At 39.0% G+C, this 23,469-nt stretch overlaps 1 pseudogene; it reads left to right on the forward strand.

Moving 5' to 3' along the window:
- The first annotated feature begins 1,566 nt into the window (after positions 1 to 1,566).
- LOC123327198 lies at positions 1,567 to 23,160 on the forward strand (annotated as a pseudogene).
- The last annotated feature ends 309 nt before the right edge of the window (positions 23,161 to 23,469 follow it).

Raw genomic sequence — 23,469 nt, forward strand, 5'->3', positions numbered from 1 at the left:
ATTTATCAAAATGAGCTCCGCGTCTATTTCATTTCCGGTTTATTGAAATGTAAGCGGGAATCGCCTGTAAAAGAAAGTGTTCATCGATTTTGAAAGCTGTGTTATGTAGATAAAAACTATAATTTTTGCTATACAAATCGACTGACAAATCGTTTTAATAAATTATCTTTTATTTATAAATTGTATAGAGCTTGATTACTTATTTGCTTAAATAAAAAACTCACATGTAGCATAAGAATGCCTACCGTTTAAAAATATGTTTTAATTATATATCAAGTAAGAAATTTGTAATATTCTAATACTGTAATATACTGTATATTTGATATATAGCAAACCCCAATTTAGACACTGATGTTAAACGCTTTAACACTTTGATATTCACCCCCTTACCCGAAAGTCCAACTTTATTTCCAATCGAACATCAATAATTGCCTTCAATTACATTTATTTATTTGCACTGGACACTGCCTTTCAAAAGGACACCCCCCTCCATCCTGATCCTTAATTTTATGAAGCAGACCAATCCAACCTCGCCGCCATCCTAGCCGCCTTTGGTCATTGACCATTTCAATTGGGTATCGCTTTGATTCACATTTCATTTATGCATGACGACTGGTCTCAGTGCCAGACCACTGACCATCGTCTACTATTTTATTTTCCTCGCAATTTATTTATTTTATATGTATATACGCGTGTTTTTTATCCGACCAGGGCCTCCCCATTCCGACCTGGTTTATTATGATTATCATGTTTTATTCAACAATTGATGCGCAAATTGGCAGTTGTCTGGATCATTTACAACTCTACACACACGCAAAAGGACGGGACGAACGGAGCTGTCAGGAGCCCATGTGAAGGGTCAAGTGATATGGAGTGTTCGAAGGGAGTTCCCTGGGAATAGTGTTCCACAAATGCGAACTCTCAGGCGTATTACATTCGATAATTATTCATTAAAATCGTACGGCAATTAATAATAATTATTTACCTTTATATACTCTGAAAGAAATGGTAAATCCTTTATTTGGTAATTCACGAAATAATGCAGCTGTTTAACGCAATTGAAATGATATTCTTCAAAGGCTAAATTGAATTTCTCTGCAAATTCTCAATTTCACTTGGAAAGTCAATCTGGGAACCGATCAGATTTATTTTTGCAGCACTTAACACCCGGTCGGTGTTCGTCAGCTGCGTGGACCAGGGCGTATGATTAATTTGAAATACAAACAAACCGAAATGGCGAGAAAAGAGAATTGTAAACCGCATTCGAGGGTCGGAGGCGGAGGTGGTTGCGCAACCGGTCATGGGCGTGGCAGAGCGTAAATTTGTAGAAAATGCTTGATTTCCGCGCACGTAATTAAGTCCATTTGTTACCACCCCCCATCATCCCAGCCCCATTAAATCTTCCTGCGCTGCCCGCAATTGCATTTGTCGGAGGAGGAAAAGTAAGGGTTCATGGGGGTTTGGGGCTGCAGTCGAGAGGCGACAATAAACTTATATGAAATTAATTGCGCGTGCAGCAGCGACAGTAGGAATCAGCGATGACATAACCTATCGATAATATCGGTGATGGAGAAAGGTAAGCAAAAACAAATATATAATTTTTTATTTTAAATAACTAAGTACTGCTTTCACAGTAGGCAAAACTTGCTTTCTAAGAAATATTCGAGATTTAGGCACAGATAATTATATAGTTATGATTAAGTTAGATTAATAAATATTATATTTATCTTATTGATTATTATTATTGCTACTTTGCAATGAATTCTTGTATAATTATTATTTTTGTGAATATTTTGAAACCTTGGATCATAACTTTCTTTTCGATAATCATCCCTAGCTGAAACTGATGGACAGACAGCTGGACAACTGGGATCGACTACCGTCTGGCATCGTGGAGCGAAGCTCATGCATTAATTAACAGTCAAGTGTCGATGGAGACTGCCACCACCCCGAAATCATGAAATCATGAGAGGTGGAGCTGCGCAGTATCACACTTTCAACTAATTAAATAGCTTTTGATTTTTGCACACCAGATGAAATTTCAATATTAAAGCCGCTGGGCCTGGGCACAGCAGGCAGTCACCGAATCCGGCATATGTTCAATATTTGCATAAATATTTTAATAAAAATTAAAAATGAATGGCCAAGCAGCAGCAAACGACGGCAGTGGCAAACCCTCGATCCCAGACGAAAAGCGACCAAGGGAAATATTTTTTAATAAAAAACAAGAAAAGGAAACAATGTGGAAATGCTTTACAAAACGAAAACTTCAACACCCTGAAAAAGCCAATTCGCAAAAAGCACTATAAAATATGTACAAATACGCATTCTTTTCGTGTTTCCATCGTTTTAAAAATGAAATAATTTTGTATGCAGTTTTTGGGGAAATTTATAATACCTCAAAAGAAATATTTGTGTTCGGATGGAAGGAAAACATGCTGGAATGTGAATATTTGGTGTGCCAATTATACAAAGATAATTTCTCTTTTACAAGGACAATATTAGTTAATTAAAAACTATATAATGTTAAATTGCAATTATAGAGCCTTTAAAGAACTATTGATATAATAGGCTGGGATAAACATTGCTTTATGACAAACTTCTACAGATGTAATTTGTTTATTTGATATTATTAAAGGCAGTATGGATTTTTATAATACTTTTTAAATTAAGGTTTCTAACTTGATACTTTAGCTGAGGTACCTGTTTGCAATAATATATTCCAGTTGACAAACCGAGGCAGCGACTGCTAACCGCAGCGCGTAGTAAAAATTTGCGCATCGATTTGCGGCCAGACGAGGACGAGGCTCCTGAGTCCAGACTGCTGTGCGGAGGAAGGTCCTTGGACCAGGACCAAAACACGACCAGGAGCGGACAATGCAAGCTGGGCTGGGACAATGGCACGGAGCGAAGTGGAATCGTCGGAATCGCCGGGCGCCATTATCATGCTCATCATCGCCATCGCAGTACGGTGGGCCGAAAAATGCAAATGACTTTCCAAGGCTTTGATTAGCGAGCAATTTAAATGCAATTGGGTTTCGCAACAGTGCGACGGGAAAATGCACAAGGTGCCGGGCATTTAAAATTACTTCACGGGCATTCCACTGTATGCAGTGATGGTTTTCCACGGTGCGGATGCGAATGCGGATGTCGATGCGAATTGCACATTGGCCATGTCTGCAGTTTGTCAAGAGGTCTGCAGGAAAAACCCCGAAAAAAAGGGGAAAAACAAAGCCCGAAAGGAGATGAAAATGAAAATGCAAAATAAAAAAGAAAATTCCACAAAATGGAACGGGAGTGCAAAATGGAAATGGTAATGTGCGCCTATACACAAAAGGCCAACGAAGTGTAGAGGTTAGTTTCAAATGTTGTAACAAATAAATAAAAAACACGTTTTAGTAAAAATAAAAAATACAATAAAAATGACTTTTTATTGAATACTGAAAAGACATATTATTATATTCATATTATATTATAATTTACGCTGTAAATACTAAGAATGTATGTGCAGTTTTGCTATTCGATTGTTAGTAAAACTTTACAATTGGCATTATATAATTTGATTCCTTAATAATTGTGCGAGAATATAAAATTCCTATTTTTCTGAAAATAAAAGTACTTAAATAATAACATTCTTTAAAGAAGAAATTTTTCGCTTAAACTGATTATGCAACCTTCGCTCCAGAACAGACTTTTCCATAAGTTGGCATCATATTTTGTGTGTGTTTGCGGCTATTTGTGTGTTTGTGTGTGCGGTCTCGTTGATGCCCGGAAAATCCCGACGCGACGCGCCAGTTATTGTTTTGCCACTTCAGTTTCTATTGTTATTGTCAGTTGGGGGGAAAACGGGTGAAAATTCGGGGGAAACCCCGGTGGGGAAAATATGGGAGCAGCGGTTGCAGCTGCAGCATTTTGATGGCAACGACTTTACATCCGTGCATTTTGTTGCCTTTGTTGCTGCAGTTGCAGCGGTGCTTAAACAATTTAATTTTGATTTAAGTGCGAAATTAAATGTCAGGCTATTCTGACATTTTACCCCCACACTCCTGCTTTGGAATGTGCGAACCTATGTGCGTGCTGCTGCAACAATGGCAACAGAACTAATTCTATTGACTTTGCTAATGACGTAATTAAGCGCATTTGGCAAACGTTGCGTATACGCAACGTGCTCCGCTTGCCAGCTGCATTGTACTTTTAATTAAGTCCATTTTAATGATGGCCATGGCCACAAAAGCTTTTCAAGCGGCGATTAAAAAGGCGGGGCCACAGCCCGAAGAGTCCTAAATTCCGAGATGATTTTCCAAGTGAACAGGGGGAAGGCGTTTGGCCAGTGAAATATTTTGACAGATTGCGAGGCAAGTGTAAATTTATGCAAATTACATCAATAAAAACATTTCGGTTTCTTGCGCCTCTCCATCCGCGCCTTTATTATTTGGCCAAGATGCCGAAGCGAGTGGCTGGCTGAATGTAGCCGCGTGTAGCTCATTTTCTATTAACAACTGCGTCCATAAAAACGACAATGACAGGAACGAAGCCTGTTGGCTGAATTCTGAAGGCCAGGGCATTTTCCGAGCCAAAATGGCTAAGCAGCGAAGCCAGCGAAGCGTCCAGGCGGAAAACCAACTACGGGACAGCCTCATTTGCATGTTGCTCAGTACCAGCACTCCTCCCCCCGCAGTCCAGACCACTTACCCCGCACTTACCCGCCATATATCCTGATGAGACCAGCCGTCAGTGTCCGTGCGTCAGGACGTCACAGTCGTCACCATGTGGTTGCGTCTGTGACAGTGGAAATAATTCTGGCGAACGGCGCAACAGTGGTTGAAAATGGGATAACAAATCCCCAAGGTATGCCCACTTTTCTTGAATATTGCATTGTTAATGTCAAGGAAATTTGATTTGGAAAATGTTGCCGTCTTCTTAAAAATAATTTAGTACAGTTCCTAAAGACTTCCTGAAAAAAATGTATATTTTATTTTACCAAAAAGATGGAATGGTTTTTTTCTTTGGGGCTTTTGATAAAATGTGTAGTACTTAAAATTACTTTAAATTTAAAACACATAATTAAATCAAATGCAATATTAAACAATTATATATTGGCGTTTCTTATGTCCAGAATTTAATTAATCTTTTTTACATTGCTACATCCCTAATATTCCTTTCTTCATCTAAAAATTGATTTTAAGAGTAATTTAATTAAAAGTTCCAGTTTTTAATTGGGAACTCTGTAATATTTGAACAACTCGTTTCTTCGCCTTAAGCTAATTCCCTAAAAAACCTCCATATCCTTAGATTCTACATTTTTAAATCACTCCTTCGCCATTTTATTTAAATTGCATGGCACAAACATGTTATTCCACTGTTCCGGCAGCGCCTTTGGCTTCAAGTTTCGCTTTTGGGGCACGTTTTTGTCTTTGGCCCTAATTCTGGCTTCAGCGCAGAGGCTAATCAACGCCAGCCAAGTTGGACGGGAATCGTTAGACAGACCATAAACAGAGGGCCAGCGATTTTCTGGAGTTTCTGGGTGGCTTGTGAGGGGCTCCGCGGCTGGAAGGGGGTCGAAGGTCCGGAGTCGAGTCGGGGTTTTTCGGATGAGTGCGTGGCTTTTGGGGCGGCCAAAGAAGACCGCTAAATTTTATTTAATTTTTGTTTAGCCGCGAAAAGTGGCGTATAAAATTTACTTTGGCTTCGAGGATGAGCGATAAAGAAAAGGAGATGAGGAGGACATAAAATAATGGAAATTGCCAAATGTGACAGCCACAAAGCTGAGGGGGGCTTGCACACAACGAGTGCAGATCGTATAATGCTCGTATAAATTTACAAAAGCAAAAAAAAAAATAATAAGAGCATTTTCAACGTTAATGCAGCCGCAAAATAGAATTAGCTTTTCTTTTTTGCAATTTTTGCTCCTCTGGCCTCGGCTGCTGGTAATCGCCGCCCCCATTTAAGCGGGCAATTTCAAGAGGGCGCACTAAAACCGAACCGAACTCCCATATATGAAAACGAAACCGCAACAGTTGCGCCCGCCTTTTCGGCCATTTGGGCTCTTTCAAAATTGGCGTTGCGATAGCCAAAATGGCCAACAATAAAAAAGCCGTTTGCTGCATTCTCATGCACGACCAGCCAACCAGCCAAGAAAACCAGCAACAACTTGGCGGATAATGGGTGGGGCTAGCCGGGTGGTGTTCAGTGGGTGGCTGGGTGTCTGGCCACTTACACAAAACTTTGCACCACCGCAAGGAATAAAGCAAAGGAGCAGCATGAGAAGTCCTCGCAGCGAAACGCATGGAAACAAACGAGCATTGAAATTGAATTTAACAGCAAACGGTTTTAAGAAGCGAAGTGGTCGCAACATATGCACCGGAAAAAAAGACAGACACAAGCCTTGGATAATGAAAAATAAGATTTATAAAAAGCGCACGTAACATGACAGCACATAAGCAAAATATTATACATATATCTGAAAACATTCACAACGGCAATAATGGAAAATAATCAATAAATACACGACTTCTTTGTCAGTGATACACGAAAACTAGCAGATGGAGGAGGCCAAGACATCGCCGCTGGTGGCGAACTTTGTATGCGCTAATGGAGATGGATGTGCGAAAGCCACACTGCGTATGCGTAATATATCTGTTTTGTATGTATTTGCAGTTAAAAACGAAACCGAGAAGGCGGCAATGGTAATTTTTCAATATTACAGCAAACGACAATGGCAAATTGAGTTGATCAATTCAAAACCAGAGATATATTACAGTGTTTACAAAGTGCACATAAGGAGAAACTTTAAGGCCAAAGGAAAATTTAAGAAAGTAAGTTAGGTCTTTATATCAAATCGCAGATATGGCAACTGTTAATCAATGCTTAAATTATTTGAATGGTGTGATATCAATCAACTGCTCATACTAAGCTGACAATTCAATGGTGATCAGCTTATCACGCGATACCTAGGGGTCTCTGATGCGATACCATGGTCGATGGCAATGCTTTCTATACCCACAAAACAAGCTAATCCCCATCCCCGGGGCGAAATTCTGTTTGGAACCAATGGACCCCGAATGGAGCATACCAATTTGTACAGTGTGCAATGTTGCCTGGCTTTCTATGGGATATCAGGAGTAGCGTCATTTGCCACGTCTGCGACTTATCGCCCAAAGAAATGTGCAGCGACATAGATTTCTACAGAGGCGAGCACCACGAATAGCAACTTATGTTGCGGATAATACAAAGGATTTCATTATTTCGGCACTTACGAGCGAATAACCACTAAGCGATTGCACCGACCCAAGTCCTTTCGACTGAATGGAAAAACAAACTGAGGACAGTTATAGACTTTAAACCTGAACATAACTGGCAAGAATGGAGGAAAGCAGTTCGATAAAAGGGAAAAACGTGGCAGATTCAAGTTCGAACAACGAGTAAATGAGCTGTCAAAGTTTTTAATGCAGCAGCCGCAGCAGCAGTTGCACCAACTGCAGCGGCAACAACTGCAGCAGCAACATCAGCAGCAGCAACATCAGAAGCAGCAGCAGCCACAAAAGCAGCCAAGAGCACGAGCTAGACAAGTAAATCTTATTGTGCAGAAAATGGCAAATTTCCCCAGACGGCCAAAACCAGCCAGTCAGCGGAGGTTTGAGGGTGGTGTACGATAGCCTTACTGCACTGCAGACAATACACTTAAAAAAATAATAGTTAAAACAACATTTATGCAGAACATAGAAAATTTACATTATATATCTCACTTATGGCCAAATGAACAGATATATAAAATGAAATAGTTTGTTTAATTATTGCTCCAGTTCGAAGTTGCGTGTATACCTATTTAATTATTAATGTTTTTAAAATAAATCAAGCCATCTAAAAAGCTGTTTAAAGTTTCTCTCAGTGCCATAGTTTGTTTTCGATGGGTAGAGGATACTTAGAAGTATTTTCGCAGCATTGAGCGAACGTTTGATTGAGAATGTATTGTATAATTTCCCGAGCGTATTTAGTGCCAAGACGGGAAAAAAGGCAAACGGAAAAATGCGCAATATGAACGGCAATGGCGGCAACAACAACAACTGGGGGTCTCAATAGACTGCCAACAACAAAGGCGGCAAAAAGCAAAAACGCTGCGGGGATGACAGCGGAAGTTGCCATGACAAGTGTCAAATGTTAAATACTTTATTAAGACTTTTTTCTCCACCGCTAAACGGAAACTTTACAGGAAATGTTTCAATACAGTGAACTTGAAGGAGAAGTATAAAATAAAGGGATTAAGACACCGAGAGTGAAATTGTTTGGGAACTCAATATTTACAGCCTCTCTATTGATAACGCACGCACTAATTTATTAAGATTTTAATTAAATTAAATTAACTATTTATATAAAAAACGTATGTAATAGGTATATATAAAATATATGAGTTTTAAGGATGACTTAAAAACTTTGAGTATTAAGTATTAAACTCGCTGTGTGTTCCTTTACCACTTCTTAATATTTTCCTGGAAGCACAAATCTACCCTGCCATCAGCGTAAATTACGTTTTACTTTGCCAGTCAAAAACAGATCCATCATTTGCCCGGGAACTCCGCTGCACTTTTACGACCCAATCCCAGTTCCAATCCCCTTGGTGATGGCATACCTACTCCTCGGGGACAACGTCTTGGCCGTGTCACTTAATCAATTTCGCGTTAATCAGCCGAATGTCGCCAGTGGCATCCTGGAAGGCAAACAAAACGTTCGGCGAACAAACTCGTTTACGGGCGTACAAATTTCTTATCTTTCCAGCTAAAATCTTTTACAGCTCCGAGCTGCGAGCTGCTGCTCAGCTTATTGCTATAATTTTTATGTCAAAATATAAATTAAATTTTTTTGCCTTCACACGCGATTGTCGTTTTGATGTCACACACACACACGTGATGGGGATGGATGGGATGCGAAGGGGGCGTGGCAAGGCAGGGGGTCGTTGGGTCGGAGGAGGTCATATAGTCACGTCTTGTGGATGCCAGTCGAGCTGACACAGTTTGTTACTTTTCAACAGGAGCGTTGCCTCCTTCTGCACTTCCAGACATTACACTGAAAGATAAGTTTTTTTTCTAAATCAAACAAACATATGTAGCATAAAGATAATAGCGTAGGTGCAAAATATTATTATAGTTCGTATATATCGACCTATTTTATAAGAAAAGCTTACATATAATCAAATACTTGTGATGAATGATATGAAGACTGTCCCCTTTCAATTAATGAAATCATGATAGCTTAATGAGAGTGCACTTATTTAATATTGGAATATTAGTTCTACCTCTATATTTTTCTTCAGTGTATGCGGAAGGGCGACGTCGCCTGCAGTCGACACCCAAAAGGTTTCCACGAGGAATTCCGCAATTCACCCCGTCGAAGGGCTTTTCCTCCTTGGGGGCCGGGAACGTAGGAACTAAGGGCTGGCCGCTCACCTTGCGGTGTGGTCTGGCATTTTCCAGCGAGAAGTTCATTACTCATAAATGCTGCACATGGCAAGGACCCCGAGATGGAGATGTCGGGAGCCTGAGAGCCCGTAGCCAAGGGGCTGATCCCCCCGCACAGTTGCCACATTAAAAGAACAACATGGGGACAGCCTGGGGCGAGGGGCATTTCACCTCGTTATAAGTATGGAGAAATCTGCAGTGCGCTTTAAGTGTTATCGGCAACACGCACATATCCAAAAGCCAAACCCACCCGAATCACATCCCCTGTTTGCTCCAGCCCCGTCCCCGAAAAATGTGACGACGTGGAGGACATTTTCATTTTATGACAACGAGAAAGTGGGAAAAAATTGTTGCCGTAACCACCGAATGCTTCTACGTGTTTGCGGCTGAGTTCAAAGATTTATCAGCATCGAGAATTCGACAAGGCGCTGTCGTCGGATTCGGTAGCTATATATATGTATATATATATACCTGTTCCTATCAGCACCCCGGCCCCGAAATGTGTGCGGTTATTTGAACAGATTTCATACCCACACAAACGTGTGGGAACTTTAAGTGCTGCCCCTCGTCACAAGGAGTCATCTAATCCGAAGAGCAGGGCGGCAAAAAAAGGTAAAGCGACAAAAATTTGCCAAGTTCAAAGGAATTCGACTTTCTTTATGCATACGTAGTGGGTTAGGTGCACAGGAGCACACAGAAAGAAATTATTAACAATAAGAATATCAATTATTTCTTGATACTTACCGATTTTAAAAGTTATTTGCACTTAGGATGACAAAAATAACTAATTTATATAAATGCATTAGGGGGCAAGCCTTTGATAACCAAACCATCTATTTTATGATTAATTATCTAGGCAAAATTAACAATCAACTACTTGCAATATAAATAATTAAAAATATGAAATAAATATATTTATATAATAAATATATTTAAATATTAGTAAATTGTAGTTGAAGACTTTGATTTTGGGAATATTAATGCTAAGTTTCGTTAACCATAACACATTTTCCGCAGTGTACTCATCAAAAAAGCATCAAAAGTGGCAGAAACTGGAATTGCCAATTTGCGTTCTTCTTGGTGCAGGAAAATCGGTAGGAGCATGCAACGGATATATGAAGTATGAAGTTGTTAGACCCCAAGCTCAACTTAAAAACTGCTCGCAAACTATTGCAAAAAAATCCGAGTTGAAAGAAAGTTAACTAGGAGGTCCTTAGGACATGCAAACCAGTTACATGTGACTCAATAAGTCAAAGGAAAATTCGCATGAGCCTGGGAAAGTTGGCAGTTTGATTATGGGTTCGTGAAATACGACCATGTCCCCTAAGACTGATAGGCAGGAAAAATAATTGCACTTCGTTGAAATTGTAGGCAAATGTAAATTATGACTTTTTCTCCAAAACACGTCTAAGTCATGAATTTCAAGTTTTTCTTTGGGTTATGGTCACGAAATTGTAAAATTCATACATGTAAGATAGATCTGAATCTAAAAACAATGTCAGTAGGTTATTATAGTCTTTTGTCTGAAATTTAAGCCCAGAAATTGGTATAAGGAGCTTTCGTCTTGAATACCATGAAGTTAAGAAACCAAGATCATTAATTAGAATACTTTTTGAGTATAATAACGTGATTTCGCCTTACACAGCCGGTAATGTTTAAGCATAAATATCAATTTACTGTATACTTTCGCGAATAGAAAATTAAAATCCCTAAATTGGAAATTCATGGCACCGCTTTTCCACCTCATCCAGCCCAGTTTAGAAAGTACTTTCCGCAGACCTCATTTAATCTGTTCTCCTTCCGCCAAACCGAAAACAGTCCAAAACACATTCATATCGCATCTGGGCCGTCCTTCTCCCATTTTTTGCCCATCCATTTGGCGGCTGGCTTGTAGGCTGCAATTACTTTTATATCGGATTCCTGTTTGCTCTAGGTTTTCTCAAATAGCAATAGCATCCATCGATAGCCTCTCAGTGTTTGCCCAACTGGCGCGATTCCATTTGATTCCATTCGATTCGATACGATTCGAGCTGAATGCTCGCTCGATGGCTGCTGATGCTTCTGCGGCCATTGTGCCAATTGCTTTTGGTCGAGTTCTGTTCTGGGATCGCAGTTGAGTTGGAAGTGGAGTTGGAGTGCGGAGTCTGGAGTCATCATCTGGTTCTCCAGCTAAAACGGCACAAGTGCTGCCACTTAAGCCATTTAAAATCTAACAATTCAAGAAAAAACAAACACAAAGAACGCATTTCCGATTTGGAAAATGTTTAATTTAAAACTTAAAGCGTTATATTTATTAAAATAAATGATGTACAATTATCTGTACATTTATATACAAACATAAGCAAATTATAATTACAAATAAATGAGTTGAAAGATATATGTAGCATTTTTTGATAAAGTACTTGGAGTATCATTTTCATTAATAATAAATTTTCCAAGATGTAATTTTTTTAAAATTTTAACCATCATATTTATTGTGTTCTTTGATAAGGACTTCAAATTCGACAGCACTGACCACCGGGAAAATCGGTGCTGTACACTTATATCGATGCTCCGCACACAGCCGCAATGGCAATGGCAATCGCAATCATTTCATTTCCCTTTTTAATATACGCTGCACAAGCACATTAGAAAGGGGCCATTCGGGGACTAAGTCGAAATGCTAACCAAACCACGTGCCAGACCAAGCAGACAGCTTTAACCCCTCTCGCAGGCTCCTCATTTCTGGTCCCCGGTGCAGTTTTCGGTTTGTATAAGTAGTCATCGGAGGCGTTTCGGCCACCTACAATTACCCCCTCTCAATCGACGCCTCTCTCTTTTCAGTCGACATGTATGCGAGTTTTGCTTCCGTTTCCGTTTACAGTGTTTGCAATTTTGCCTTTAGTATTAATGGCCTTAAATTGTATTGACGCCCATTCGAAAGGCCTCTATCAACTAGAGATGGTACGGAGAAAGTCTTAAAATAAAATTAACTGGCTTATATATCATAATTAAGCAATCAAAAAATAACACAAGTCAATTTCAGCTGCAATCAATCAATCATAAGGCTGTGATTTAATTAAAGTTTAAGGAATGACTACAATTTAATAAACAACTGTTTGATATCAAAGTAAGCGCTTACATTGATAAGAAAAATATATTGCAATTATTTAATAAAGCCGAATGCTGCGCGGTATATATAATTGGCATAGAAATATAATCTTAATATTTCTTTGAGAATTAACAATCCAAATAACAAACCAAAACCTTGAAGCTTAACCAACAAACTTCTTGGAAAATCTTGTTCCATCTCTAAGCCGTTTTTCCACGAAAAACCCCCTCTTCGCCACCCCACCTCGTCTTTTATGTTATTCGACTCTGTCCGATGTCGGCCAAAAAATTTTCACGCCGCACACGCGCCGAGGCTAATTTTGCATGCAACTCAGGACAGCTGAACGTCCGTTAGTCCTGCCACCGCCCGTCGGCCTCCTCGTCCTTGCCCCATCTTCTATAGCTTTTTATTGAGCCAGAGTTCGAGTAACAACAACGATATCGGTCGAAAATAAAAGCGGGATGGGGAAAGTGGACACACCCGCGGGTGGTAAACGATTTTGCACTCACATTGATTGCCTCGCGTAGTTTTATTTATGCTTTTTTCAGCTATGTATGGGATATGCCGATATTTATATTTATTTGTAGGCCACAAAGTGCATATTAAAAGCAGGCACAAAATCTGTTAAGGGTCAGCAATGGGTTAATTATTGGCTGGGGTCGGGTGGTTACAGTAAATTATTAAAATGGATATGGTGTCTGTGCCTAATGTAACACTTTCCTTGATTGAAAATTAATCAACTAACTGCTATAAGCATGAAAAACAATGTGCTTGTTTTTATAATCTAACACTTTGGGAGGTTAAATAAATAAAAGTCTGAAAATGGTGGATAATATTTTAAATTATCCAACACTAATAGGCATATTTCTACAGGTGAAAACCTTTAAACTTGTTTTTAATGGCAGATCCCTCTGCTTAATTTTTTTCAAAATTAGAACGCGCCACCATAAAAACATGTATCAATTTTCAGCTCATTTTCTGGGACTTCCGATTGGCCCCGTTCAGTTAAAGATTTTCCCATTAGCGCTCCTTCTGTTTGCTGCACTTTGCTGATAAACAACAACACAAATTGGTAACAACACAGCAACTACCAGAGAAACATTGAAGTATAACCTATAAATAACAACTCCCAGATGATAAGGGCCAGGGAAAATAAATAAATGAAGTCAGCATCTTGGGTAGTACATAACTTTTTTTTGTCGATGTCGTTCACCCTCGCTCTGCGGTAGTTCCCTTTTCCCCTGCCACCGCAAACAGCGTGGAAATGTAATTTTCCTTGACATTTTCCGGTTGGCAATCATATCGCGCCAATGCCAGGAAAACTGACCAGACAACGCCACCAGACTCTTGGGGACATTCCAATTGCTTCGGTTTCGAGGAACAAATGTTAAACACGAAGAAAAAGTATTAAAATCTTGCATTAATTAAATGTTTGATTACCTTAAACATTTTTTAACATTTATAACCCAATATCAAACTAATGACATTAGCTGATTGTTTTAAATTTCATATTATAAGAACATAAGTCTAACTTACAATTTTTTACGAATATCAAACAATTCTCAAAATCATCTAAGTTTTATCATCTAAGTTGGCTGAAGCCAACAGAGTTAAAACTAGTTTTTTTTCTCGGTGTAAACTTGAATCTGAAGTGTGAAATGAGCTGGCGACGATTGCGGTGGTGGCGGCATCGTTTGATTTAAAGCATCAGAAACATGGACATGGTTTTGGAGGGGCGGAAAAACACCAGCCACCAGTCCGGACATCCCCTCCCCTGCCACTTGTCCAGGGTATTACTCTGCCCTGTTATGAAATCAGCTTAACGAGATTGGAAATCAGAACAGAGGCCAAAAGATGGAAGGTGTAGCCAGATGGGGGAAAATGGCTGCTGATGCCGGACAATGCTTATAAGATGGTCCAGTTCAGATAGCCGGGTTCCAAGTACACTCCATTAATGCTGTTGCTCTTTGGGGGTTGGGTCCTCAAAGTTCGCCGGGGTCCATCAGCAAGCTAGTCAAACCAATTTGGGGGATCAAATTAAAGCCACATCAAATGTTACAGGGGTGATTGCTTTATATGGGGTTGCTCGGGCCCGAGTGCAAAGTCCCCCGACAAAAACTTTATGCCATGTTGCATTTTTCAACATAAATCGAAAGCGTCAGCAGCAGAAGTAAAACTTTCCAATCATAGTCCGATATTAGTTCATATAGGGGAAGTTTTTTTACACGAAAAGTGGGGAATTCCAAGTAATATACTAACCAATTGGGCGTAAAATGAATTCGTTCTAGTAATAAATACAAGAGACTCAATAAATCAAAAGACATTAGGAAAAGGTTTAATCTGGAAATGTCAGGATATATTTCGGGACATTATTTAAAGAAATTTAAAGGTAATTTTATCCTCTGTTACAATCATGTTAGGAATAAGAATTAAAAACTAAAAGCGTTCTATCCGTTTCTATTGTAAAATTAACAAAATGATTAAACAAAACCAGCATACAAGTATTAGCTTAAGTCCTATTTTTTAATCTTACTGAGCATTGCACTCCCTGGACAACAGCTGATGCATCAGATATGCAGACACTGGGTCTTGTTACTACTTTTTTTTACCCCTGTCTTAACCAGTGCACTTTATCCCTTGCAAAAAGGTTTTTATGTATAGACACTCTCTTGTATGTGCGAATGTACGAGCGACCGTGGGCATCGATATATTTCGAATGCGATACATGACGTATCCATTGTTTCCATCAACGCTGATGCTGCTGATGCACGCCAATAATTGATGATGAACAAATAAGATGGCTTCTTTTGGTTTGAAGCGTTTCGCTATGGAATGCGGGAATTCTCGCTCTCACTTTCGCATTGTTTCGCTGTCTCATTTGCACCTCTCAAAATCCTCACACTGAGAAAAACCATTGAATACCTCACAAAAATTACTTCAACTAAAGGTATTGATTTATAAATATAAGAAATTGAATATTTGATACAAATCAGTGTTGTAAAGATTATTTATAGCAAAAACTCACATTTTTGTGGTATTTTAGAAAGATAGTTTTTACCTGTGCAGCACTTTCAATCCCATGGGCTCGACGTTCGATAATGCAATTCCATTCAGGCATACGAGACAGCCAATCTATCCAATTCGCAACCACACACATCCACACGCACCTTCATCAGTATGCAGCAGGGAAAAGCTTTCTCCAACTCCCGTTTTCCCACTCTTTCTTCTTTCTTTCCTGGTCAGGAAAAATCAAACAAAAGTTATAACTTTTTACAGTAACGATGGGCTGGCCTTGGATATTTTTGGCAGAGGTTGTTTAAAAATGGGCAAGGTATAAAATTAAAGGTATGATTCTGACATGTATGAAAGTATCTGAGAATTTAAGCGTATTTTTTTTTAACTTAATATCTATATATTAGAAAATATTATTATATTTTTATTATTATAATTTTATTATAATATTATTATTTATTTATTTATTATTTTATTATTATTATAATTTTTTAAGACCATATAAAAGTTTTCCACCTTTTACCAAAATGACTTCAAAATTAAACTTAGCTCTTGCGACTGGAATTGCTAATATTATTCTTTTAATTTCAGAAGTTATTGGCAATGTATCTCGTAGGTGGTTTCCTTACGTAATTTTTCAGCCGATTTCTTGCCATTATTCTCAATTATTTTACCAATATGAAAGCCGTCGTTCGGTCTTTTTCGTTCATTGTCTGCCGTTTAATTGCCGTTTGCTGATTTTTCGCAAAGTGGGATGCACCATGGCCACCATCCTCATCATCGTGGGCATCCTCGGGCGCTCCTGCCTCATCGCATCATTAGCGCCATCGTTTTAAAATATTATTAATACTTAATGGTCCCCGCATGTTGGAGTGTGTGCCTCGTGCATTGAACAATTTATGGCGCGGGCCAAATGAATTTCCTGCTCAGACGCTTGGACGACGACGTCACGTGAAAGAAAAGCGGCAGCGGAAAACGGAAAATTTGCCTCACGCTGCGCTAACAAAACAACAAAAAATAATAATAATACAAAATGCATGGAAAGCACAGTAAAGTGCAAAGTGTATTTCCAGACGACGTTCGTCAACGTCAAACGACGATCGATAAAATATGCTTGCATGTGAATTATTTTAATGAGTTCCGTTTCGCTGGAAGGGAGAAATATGAACGATAAACTAAATACATCTGGATAGGGGCCAGCGGAAAAATCAAAGAATATAAGCAGAAGCCAAAGCAGAAAACCCCGCTTCTATACAATGGCAAAAAAATGCTGAAGAAAATGTAAAACAAAACAAAAGCGGCTCCACTCGCTGTGGAGTTGGAGTTTTCCGAGTGTGGTGCCGGATTGGAGCCAGGACACAAAGCCAGGATCCAGGACCTCCACACATACAAAAAAAAAAATGGGAGTTCTTCTGATTTTTATATGATAACGAATTCTTCAATGAGGATAAAAAGATAATTTAAAATAAGTAAATTGAATGTATTTTTAATTGAAAATTGCAAAACGTTAACTTATGTTAACATTTCTATTAAACAATTAATAAATGTCAAATTAAACTACAATTTTTTCAGTGCAATACTCATCGAATAAGAGAGGTCTGCCAGCCAGTTGGCAAATAATTATGTGAAGTCAAGCAAAAATTGCACCGTGAAGCAGCAAAGGTGCAGACGATAAGAAGAGGGCAGATTAGCCAAAGATGGAATGAAATTGAAGGTAAGAAGCTTTCAGTTTAAACATTTTTTACGGCTACTTGGCTAATTAAGAGGTACGAATGGAATGAGACAAGTAATTATTCCCTGGAACATATACCAGTTCTAATAATATAAGTATATGGTGCTGGTATCCAGCATACTTTTACCGATGAGATTAATTTAATCATTGTAGACTATATTTAAATTAAAAGTAAATATACTTAATTCTTATAAAATGAAGTAGATTCTCTAATTTTAAATTACTTTAAACATATATTTAATAAGTTCTATGTAATCACTACACTTATAGACGCATTTTCTAAGTCTGGACCAATTCTTTTAAATTTTGGAATAAAACAAAGGACAGTTCACTTGTTTCCCTTGTCCCGCAGAAAATAAAAGAAGCCATAGATTGCCGCTGACTTGATATCTCAATGCTAGACAATCTCAATTTCTTGCTGGCTGTGCTAATGGGCTTTGTGCCTTTGGATTACCCCTTCATTAAATCACTCAGGGCATAGTGGGATAAGTCAAAGGCAGGAAAATTTAAGAAGTTTTGCGAAGAACTTAAACCACAGGATATCGGTTTGTTGAAACCACCGCGAAAGTTATACCGTGACTGCACCCCCACTTTCAGATTTCTAGTTTTTATTTTTTTTCATTCTCTTTTCCCACTTTCGGTGTCTCGATCAGATACCGAAAGGATGGCCTCGGAAAAAATAGAGTGCAGAGTTGGGGGTTAGAAAACAAAAGTTGTCAATTGACGCCAAAAGTTGATGCCAAAAGCGTCGCCGACAAACTGTGCAATACCGAAACGTGAAAAATGAAGAGGGAAAATGGCTGGAAAAGCGAGAAAAGCGGAAGCAAAACAAAGAAGGTGAAAAATGCAATAACAGTTAAGTCATTGGCCTGCCGTAAAGCACTCACTACCCCGAAAATTGTATTTAAAAAGTGAACCATTCGAACTGATGTTATGTTTTGAATATAAAGAATAATACTATAAATTGAAATTCTCAGCTAACTAACTTCTAGTTGATTACTAAATATGGAAAAGATAGAGAGAAGGCCTATTACTCTAGAAATCTAAGCTATTTTTAATGAAATGCGACAAATATCATACCAAAAAGTAATAATAAATCATATATATATATATGAGTTTTAATTAGTGTGATATTGAGTTTTTCCCAATGTTCATCCCAAGAAGGAGTAGCGCACACCCAGAAGAAGGTCTTCTAGACGCTTATAAATAACGTTTAATTGCAGCAGAATGCCAATTTGGGAGCTGCTCCAGAAGTGCCTCCATCGCGAGGAAAGGACCAAAGGAGGAGCACTCCTTCGTTATTGGGGGGCATTATGAGTAGTTAATTTACAACAAAGTTGTTAACTGCCGTTGCCCCAGCTGGTGAGCCTGGGCTCTCCTGGGTCGCTCCAGTCATCTTCTAGTTCGCTTAGCCGAAATTGCCCAATTTTAAATTAACAAATTCCATTTCAACATTTTAATTAGGTTTTAAAATTTTCATGCGCTGCCTTATTTTCGCGGCACTGGCAATGTTGCTGCAGGTCCTGAAATGGAAATGGCAGCGGCAGCGAAACGCTGGCGATTTCCTCTGCCGAGCAGCTTGCGTATTAATATGCGCCATTTCCGTTTCCGATTAGCATAGCAGCTGGTGTACGGAGTCCTCCGCAACCAACAGGAAATGGCGCAAAACTGTGTCTCCAGCTTGGGCCTTGGCATTTCCCCTCGTTCCTCGGTATCCGGCGCTGTGTGTATTTCATTTTACTTTAATTTTCATCATCATTGCCCCAAAACTAGCACAGTGGCGATAGCACCAACAATGGCCAACAAAATGTCTCACATTCAAAAATACAGAACGTTGGAAATAGCGGAAAGCTTGGTTTAAGCAAGATAGTCCGAATGGGGATACTCTACATATTAAAAAAATCACTATTGATTTGGCCTCAGCAGGTTTAATCACTTTCGTAAAGAAATTCGTTTATAATGTACTTTCTTTTTAAAATATGCTTACAGAGAATAAGTATAAAACATTTCCATTCCATTTAATTTACTATATGTTTTGTAATATGTTATATAATATAGTACTGCACTTAGTGAATAACAAATTGTAAAACTAACTTCAGTAGCATTGTATGGTATTTTAGTACTTTTCTAAATCACAAAAAGTTAGACACAAGTAATAAATGTGTAAACCCGTCCCGTCCCTCATTTTTTTAACCCCATTTACACCTTGCAAAAACCTCGTTCGCAGTGTTATAGAGTATTTATAAAGCCTCTCGCGCTTTTTGTTTGTTGCAAAAGCTGCAGTTAATTTGGTGCTTCAAATTTTAATGCCGCGAAGAAGGGGGCATGCGGAAAATTAGAGTTTGGGGCCAGGCAAAAACAAGGCAGTAACAGTAATAGTAACAGTAAGAGGCAAACAAGGACCATGTTCAGAAATGGTGGCCCAGGCCAGGACTTTGCCGAATCGCTGGGCGTCGTTTTATAGTCCGGCCAAGGCACCCAAGCGTCGCCGTCGAGTTGTCACACTAAAAACAATTTCCTCTAAAATTGAATAACAAAAACAAAATCAACACTGATAAACAAGATATATAAATTAATTTTCGGAAAACTTATCTGGTTCCTAGTAATAATGATGGGTAGCTACAATATATATATATATTTTTTTTAATCAATTTTATACATATAGACTTAAAATTATATATATTATATTAAATATTTTAAGTTAATTTTGTAATCATTTTAATATCATAAGGTTTTTTTTACTACAGTAGTAAGTTAGTTAGTCCCAACATTTTGTTTTTGTGCACATTTCCTACTCTTTTTGGCGCCCAAACTCTCGTCTTAGCAAAAAGCTCCTTTGCATAAAATTCTCACATTACGCATACGCAGCGCTGTATTTACAGTTATACTGAGCATTTTATTTCCGGCAGCCTGGCGGCCCATTTTTGCTTTGGATTTGCATTTCGCCATTGCTTTCGCCGTTTGCTTGTTTTTCGTTCGGTTTATTGTTATAGATTTTATGGCACTCTGGAGCTGTTCTTATTTAAAGCAACAAATATATTTTCAGCTTAATTAAACTTAAAAATCGTCAAACAGCCGGAGGGAGATTTCGGGCATCTGCTTTGCTCCGCCTCCTTAACTGCATCACCATAAATTTCTGTGCATAAAACTCACGTTTAATGCCGCAAAGTGTGCAACATTTTTATGGCGCGAGTACCTCTTCGTCCTTTTCAGGGATTTTTAAATCTCCTCTGCCCGATGGCCGCCTCATTCATTCCTGGCGAATACATCACACAAAAGGCCGTGCCCTCAATTTATGTGCCGTAGGCAACAAAAATTTATTGTCAACTGATAAGCGGGCCAAAGCAAAGTAGCCCAAAGGCGAAAGCACTTGAAAGAAGGGGGACAAGTAGCAAGGACCTTTAAGGAGAGGGGATACGAGGGTGAATGCTCCATTGAGCATCGGGAAAAGTAACGATACCCTTTCAGAGATTTTTGGCAGCTGATTGGTCACGGCCAAGATTTCAGGCAGGTCATCAATCAGTGATTGTTTCGACCCAATGATATGGCACTTAAAGGAGGTTTTCGGTATGCAATTATTAAGAACTGCGTGCAGTAATGTGATATGATGTAAACTATCTAGCTACAAACCTACAGATAGTACAATTTTGTTCTGTATTTATGTATATAACATTTATATCTAGGTTAAGACTTTAGTCAGTATTTGTTTTGCCTAGTCACCAAAAATTATCAATAAACAAACCAGCAAATAAACTTGCACTTGTGATATAAATAAATTGGAAAAGCATTCATATCCTTTGTATTTATGTACATTCATTTTATGCCTTTCCCTGTGGGTTTTTATTTGCAAGTCCTTGCCGCTGTACAAATGCGTTGCAGTTTTATACATAAACTACTTTATGTGGACTAGCCCTTATCAGAAAATAGCTCTTTTTCGGTTCAACAAACACCGACTTTAAACTTAAAACACAATTTTCGGTATCAACCTTGCATTTTAAAACCGAAACCGCTTCATCAGTTTATTGATTTTCCATTTGGCACATAAATTCCAGCGACGGCGAAAAAACTGAATAAAAAACTTTCGACGAGGGAGGTGATTTCGAAGGTTGCCCACCGTCCTCCTTTCGGGCTGTGAATTTTTTTATGCAAATGCATAAAAAGTGTCATGATTGCCGTGTTTGTTTGTCTGGGCGAGGCCTTCGTCCTTAAGCAGGACCTGGACCCTTTTTTTGCGTTTTGAACCGCCTGCAGATGTCTGGACGTCGTTTATTTCATTTGTTTAGGTTACACATGGCGTATGGGGGCGTATGTGACGAAAAATGAAAGGACAAATAGTGCTCCATATTTGAGCATATGTATATTTGCCTGCATGCCGGGTTTTTCGGTGTATTTTTGTCTTGGGTCTTTGGTCTCTGGCCTGATAATTGAAATGTCTCCCCACGGGCATGTTGGAGAACCGAAAAACAAAACTGAAAACGTCGTCTACCAGAGTTATTTATTATATTTTTTAATGCACATTTATAGGCATCAAGGCTCTACATTAGGGTCACTCTAGGCCAGCCGGAGCACGCAAAGACTACGTCGTAGAGCCTAGAGCCTAGAGCCTACAGCCTAGAGCTTAGAGCTTAAAGACTGAAGCGTAGAGTCTAGAGCTTAGATCCTAAATCGTATATCCTAGAACGTAGAGCCTAGAACGTAAAGCCTAGAGCGTAGAGCCTAAAGCGTAGAGCCTAGAGCGTCGAGTTTAGAGAGTAGAGCCTATTTATGGGTTCGTTTTACCGGCTCGAGTGACGGTTATTCTGTTCCCTGACAGAGAAGATAGGGAGGCTATTTGCGATTCCATGACATTCTACAGCAAAGCCGTGACTCTTAATTAGTTTTAGTTGAGGGCACTACGATTAACACGCATCCCTTAGCCTGGCTGAGTTAATGGTTGTGTCAAAGTCGAGTAATTCGGCCCAAGCGTTGTCCCTTGTTGATTTTAAGTTATAAAATTATTATTGTGTTATTATATTAAAAATATTATAATTTGTCCAAACGGGCTTAGTAAATAAGTATGTATATATTGATATATATACATTTTGCAGTCTTATCTCTTATTTATGATACTTCTGGGCATATTAACATTTTTATCCCCATCAGAAAATTATCAACGAAAATCATTTTTCATCTCTATGCCTTTCCTCTTATTTTCAGTTTAGCCTGCCATAAAATATTCTCACACGCTTCCGAAACTACTCCCAAATGGCTGGAAAAGTGGGTCCGCGGGTGGAAATCAGCTCGGTGATGCCGTGCCTTGTCAACTGGTTTGAAAAATAGATTTTTACGGGCTTAGTTGCGCATCGTCAGCCACGCTCTGACTACGGAGGCGGCGAGGCAAGGAACGACAAGGAACGGCATGGGCCACTACAGGATCTATGGCATCTATAGGAACAACAGCACCAGCACGGGCCACCAGCAGCATATTCTTCATGGCATCCCATGGCCACCGGCATCCGCAATTTCCCCGCACTCCGCATGCCAAATCCCGCGGGGCGTTCGCTTTTGTGTCTCACTCGCGTCATTTAAAAGACATTTGCCTGTCATTTTATGCCGTGTTTGGCACAGTTTTCGCCCCCACCTCTTACAATGCACTGCGGGATAATGTTGTACAGTATTTACCCAAGTTGACGATTTTAATTAAAACTTTTTATATCTTTGCCACAGATTCACATAAACAGGTTGGGCTTGAAGAAATTAATTGTCAACATGTGTAGTAAGTACAGAGCCATTGTTGTGGATTTAAAAGCGTTACCAATCAATAGTGTTTTTTGAACTTTAGAGTTTTGTTCACCTAACAAAGCTATTTATATTAAAGATGGTATAATTTTTTATAGATTTTTTTTTCAATTTTTTTCAGTGCATCTTTCGCCTCTCTCATCCATCGCAAAAGTTTTTCGTTTGCCAAACAATGGAGGCGGTAGGTGGGGCAAACCATTAGTTTGACATTGGCAACACATTGCCAATACATTTGTAGCAGATGCAGTTTGCGAAAAAAAGCGCTTTGGAAAAAAGGAAACCCCTGCTAATGATCAATTCGAAATGCCGAAGGGTGCGGGCCCGAGGCGAGCTTTGGCTCTTTTGAATTAGTTTAGTTTTAATTTCAATTGGTGAATGGCGGACCAAAATGTATGCAAATTAGA

Source organism: Drosophila simulans, chromosome 3L (assembly GCF_016746395.2).
Source record: "Drosophila simulans strain w501 chromosome 3L, Prin_Dsim_3.1, whole genome shotgun sequence".
In the NCBI taxonomy this organism is placed as follows: domain Eukaryota; kingdom Metazoa; phylum Arthropoda; class Insecta; order Diptera; family Drosophilidae; genus Drosophila; species Drosophila simulans.